Raw genomic sequence first — 6,000 nt, forward strand, 5'->3', positions numbered from 1 at the left:
TGCAAATCTATTCCAAGATCATTAAATTATTTTTCTAGATGTTCTTGCTCATTGTACTTGAGACATCTAAAGTGTTAACGAACAAGCTATGTGCACAAGTCTTAATTATTAATTAGCGAGTCTTGCTGTGGAACAATCTTGTACAAAAGTTTAATTGCCATCTGTGACATTTGAGCTCTGTATATCATTGCACACAAACAAAAGGTAGGTCACGCAGAAATACAAGAACAGATGATAGCGGTGTGCCTGAAATAGTTTATCGCAACATTTAATGTGGTGTTAATTGAATTAGTAGCTTTATTCCTTTGTCTCTATTTTGTGGAATATGTTCAACAAACATGTTGTCTTTGAAAAACTACTTGAAAAGGAAAGATATTTTGTGTTTTGAAGCATGTAGAACACCTAGGTCTACTGCATTTACTATCCCACAATGCATTGCACTACTAGACCTTCATCTTTGTGACTATCAAATGTGAAATGTTTATCACTGCATAATGCATGTTTTCATGTATTATTATTTTTTTTAAATAGTAAGCAGATAAGGATAGTTCACCCAGAAATGAAAAATGTATTATGAATACTCACTCTCATGTTGTTCCAAATAAATAAGATTTTAGTTCATCTTCAAAATAGAGATTTTTGTCCCTCCATTGAAAGTATGTTCACCCAAAACTCTGACGGTTCAAAATGTTCAGAGATCGTAAAATAAAGTTATATGAATCGAGTCTTCTGAAGAGACACGATTGCTTTATATAGCCTTGTACTCCATATCAGATCAAATGCATTTGATTATCATTTGCTTGAAATGTTATGAACAGCAGCTATACCAAATTCGCTTTTCTGTTTCTTCCTTCACGTTGGTTCTTGCGCGTCAATCAAAGGTTCTTGGACATCCGTTTACCAAATTTGAATGTTCTACTTAGTATGTTCGCTGATCAATGTTTTCATGTGAATAAAAGCCTAGATTAAATTCATATACAGCGATCATGTCTCTTCAGAATATTTGGATTAAGTGTATACTTCACAGTATGCAGTAAGCAGCAATTTTATTTTATTTTTTTCCTCTACCTCGTTCATTCTCCTGCTTTGTTCCTCCCTTTCACGTGTCTTGCAGATGTCCTGCAGTGTGACACTCTTGAAGAAAGCTCCATAAAAGCGGGTGAGATGTTGTTGGGGAAAGTGAGAGACACAGTGACACACTGCATGACTCCACTCACAGGAGAGCACAGGTACATTTGACAGCAGCAGGTTGTCTCAGTCTTTTTCTCTCATTTAATTCTGCAAAGCAAAAGAGAGACAAGGTGAGTGGCAGAAAGAGACAAAACTGACTCATTGACAGAACAGGAACTTACACAGACTCTACAATGACACACACACACACACACACACACACACACACACACACACACACACACACACACACACACACACAAACACACACACACACACACACACACACACACACACACACACACACACACACACACACACACACACACACACACACATGTTAGCAATCCAAAAATACATATAGTAATCACATGCAACTAACCCTAAACCAAACCAAACTCTAATCCTAACCCAAGTACATGTATACTTAATATTACTCAATACTTTCTATATTGTATTTCTAATAATTGTAATTGTAAATGTATGTAAATGTATAATTACAGTGTAACAAAGACACCCTAAAATAAAGTGTAACCGGCTAATTCATAGTTAGTATATCCTAAATACACAGTTATATAATGTTTCCACACTTTGTGCATTGACAAGATAAAAATATTCGGTTTACAAGTGAAGTTTACCTTGATTTTTCTTTGCTTTCTTTACACATTAAATGTCTCATGTTTAATCTGAAGCATGCTCTACAATGCCACTGTTATCTCCTTGGTAACCACTTTTGATTAAACTTTATTGGAGGACAGTTTTGGTCATTGTGTAAATAACGCTAAACAACTAAAGGAACATTTAAGTTTAAAACACATTTTTTTCACACAATAAATGTTAAAATGATTTATGATTGATGCTCTCTCTGTTCATTCATAGATGTAATATTCATTTTTTATGATGGATTTTCAATAGTTCAGATTAAAAGATTGTCTGGGTCTAATACAAGGGTAAATCCTAAAGGGCATTTGAAAAGTAATAATAAAGGATGAAGGCATGGTTAAAACTAGTTTTGGACAGTTTTATTGTGACCTTCATGTAGAGAGAGAAAAAATAACAGAGAAAATTCTGTTTGGTTTAATAAAAATCAACCTCTGACAGATAAAACGTTAAAGAAACACTCGCAAAAGTAGCTGAACATACTTTACTGTATGTTTAGACTGTGGTTAGAAGGTTAGCACTGTGGTTAAGAGTCAAGTTATGTTAATAAGAGACTAATGCTCCATCAGACAACATCTGAACAACATATAAAGAAAGAGCTTTTTTTAGTCAAAACAATTCCACTGTAACAGATCTAAGAGCATGATATTCCAGTCACCATATCTTTCACATGCAATTTAATATCTGTGTGATGAGGAAACATGCAGTATCACAGATTCATGTATTATTGTTATTGAATCCACAGTAGAGCAGCAGATGTGCATTTCTGCTCAGACAGGCAAAGGCAATGGCGGAGAGGTATTTTTAGATGGCATGTTATAATAGCCACTACTGGTAAAAATGACATTTCCTGACCACTCCACTGCCAGGGTACAGAGTGTTCCTCTCACACACACACACACACACACACACACACACACACACACACACACACACACACACACACACACACACACACACACACACACACACACACACACACACACACACACACACACACACTATATTTGGTAATTACATAAAATTAAGTGCTGAGGAGAGTTGTAAAAAAATCACTATTACAGGAATACGCCTCGTGACTTTAAAGTAATGCACAATAATGATATATAAATAAATATTATTAGCTTACTTTCAAAAGAAAACATTATGTGTATAGATTAAACTGAAAATATTCACAGTCTTGTTTACAACAAACATTTCACAACACATACACGTGCTGGATATGAATGGTCCTTTATTCTTCACAATCTCTCTCTCATGTACAATTGTCCTTTACAATTCCAGGTTTTTATTTTAGTCATGAGACAACCACATTAATCACTAAGAGCAGCCAATGGCCTCCGGTGGACTCGAAACACAAATCAGTAAGATTCAGATTTATGATAAATGCTGTCTGAACTCCCCTCCACTACCAGATCAGTGATTTGCGATCCCTCAGTCGCCCCACAGATCCTGTGATCTCCCGAAGCGGGATGCCTTCCCTCTTGGCGTCCACTTGGCCACTCCGCCCTCCTCCTCTAATCATCATGTGCTCGGGATGCCTGACCCATCTTGCCCTTGACAGAGAAGTGGCAAAAAAAGAAAAGAAAAAAATATTAAGGGAGTACTTCTACCATACGGCCAATGGTCCACCTCTCACTAAACTTTTATGAGATGTGTAAAGATTAGAAAACTGTTTGTATTCCTTGATTCATTCCATGGCCTTGATGAGGAACAAGAAAGACAATGAATTTTCCCCTGAGCTATTTTTGATGTCAATGCATGTCTTATTTTATGTCCTTATACCGTTAAATAGTAATTCTTATATTAGATTCAACCCAAACTTAATTAACTACTTGGTCCTCAAGTGGAACTAATCAAATTTTATTGAGGCCTGGGGAATGCATTCCATTGCTGAACCAAAACAGAAACCAAGTGCTGCAATGAGACCACAAAAAAATCCCTGCAAACGTTATTTAAAGAAGATAAGCAGTGGTATTTGTCAGTACAAAAATATAACTGCACTAAAGCACAACAGCTGGCTCTGTTTGGACATGTGCTCTGCTCTATAAGAGCAAGCGATGGTCGTTCTGGAAAATAGGAATGGTAGCTGGTAGATGTTTGTCAGAGCTATATCTCCAATATAGACAAATGGTATCACCAATCAGTATCCATAGATGTGCCATCAATTACTTTTGTTTGCTATTTCTTTCTCTCTATCTTTCATTGTACACGCACAAGCACATGACCTCAAGCACACACTGGCCCGCAGAAAGTAAACCTTTTTTTTTTTTTTTTTTTTGAGTTCAGCAGAAAAAACACAATATCCTTGTGGGCCCCTGACATGAGCCATTGAAAATCAGAGACAGAGAGTAAGAGCGAGACAAAGGGCATACAAAGCTTCATGCTTATTCAAATAGCATGTGCTCTGTCAGATTTTTGAATCAAGTACATTTTTTTTTATTGGGTCCCACTTTATATTAAGTGGCTTTAAGTACTATGCACTTACATCGACAGATAAGTACAATGTACTTATTGTGTTCATGTTGTATTGTGAAACACTTTTGCTGATATTGAGGCTGTGATACGGCTAAGATTAGGGACAGGTAGTATGGGTCGGTTTAAGGGTGGGTTAAGGTGTAAGGGAAGATTCAACAGTGTAATTACAAATGTAATTACATAAACTAATTACAGCTGTAATTACATGAAGGTATTTTTTAAACATAAGTACAATGTAAAAACATGTATGTACACAAAAATAATAATAATAAAAATCGTCATCTTTTGGTAAGTTGCAAAAAATATTGTTGGTACATTGATATGGAGACCTCACGTCTCAGTTCTCCTCACTGTTTCAGCTATCGCAATTTCGAGGCAAATTTCATTTAAGACTTTTGGACCGAATTTTGGATTGAAGCAAACAGTGTTGCATCGTTTGATTTTCTTTCTGATTAGTCAGTGTAGTTAAGAGAGGACACTTATGCTGTCAGCCTCCACTAACATCTGTGCAGGAACTGGACTACCGTTTATGGATAAATAAAAACAAACAAACAATCAAACAGAAAAATAGCCTATAGGCCTATTATTATTATATATTATATATTATATAGGGAAGGCTGTATTGTTTTACACTCACATAAAGAACTACTAAATAAAATCTTCTGAGTATTCTTTTTTCTTTTCTTTTTTTATGGCACTAAGTCACTAAGGGCGCCTGACACCCCTGTATGGATGAGTCTGTTTTAGTTTATACACATCATAAATTTTGAGTTTTTTTCACCCTGTTTAGTTATCACCAATAACTCAGCCTTAGTGTCATCACCATCTTAATTACTAACAGAGCCCTTTAAAAACATTCACCAACTATTCTTTCTTTTATTGAGACAAACGCAGATATACACAGCTTTGTTTCATTACATCAGTCACAGCAGCCACATCAGCAAAAGCAAAGAACAGATAAACACACACAGAAAGGAATGTAGGAGAAAAAGTAAGCATTTGTACATGAATTTAATGAAAGAGTGGCTTCTATTATTCCACAATAAATCAGTGGTGCATTTCTGGATTTGGGTTTTCTTAATCCAGTATAAATTCAAGTTCCAGTTCAATCTGAAGTTCATAAAATGTTACACATTTTTGTACACTTGAAACTTTCAACACACAAATACTATAATACAGTATTTATAATATAATATTTAATCATTTATATTAACATACTATTTATTAAAAGTAAGTCACATCAAAGCCTGTTTGTAAAATACTTCAAAAATAAACAGATGACTAAGCCAAAAAAAAAAAAAAAAAAAGCACTATTGCATTGACATGGGTATTCAGCCAATCACAGTGCCTTATTCCCCCCCTCCCCCATCTAATGCCACACTTTGGTATCTCAATGAGAACACAATGATCTCAAAGGAGACAAAAGAGACACTGCCTCCTTCCCTTGAAAATGTATTTAAAATAAATAAATAAATTAGTGCTTTGTATTATTGCAATTATTTTCTCATTTACTCTTCAGATAAAACACCCCTGGTAGAACTGAATGTTTATAGGAACTAATAAGTGATGGGAAAGAAGAAAAGAGGAAAGGAGTAAAAAGAGTTCATTGTTCTCCATCATACAGAGGAGAGCTTGGGTTTGTTTAGAGTAGAGTGGAATGGTCCGCTCATGGTTTAAGGAAAAGAGGGTGGG

Source organism: Squalius cephalus (assembly GCF_949319135.1).
Source record: "Squalius cephalus genome assembly, chromosome: 14".
Lineage (NCBI taxonomy): Eukaryota > Metazoa > Chordata > Actinopteri > Cypriniformes > Leuciscidae > Squalius > Squalius cephalus.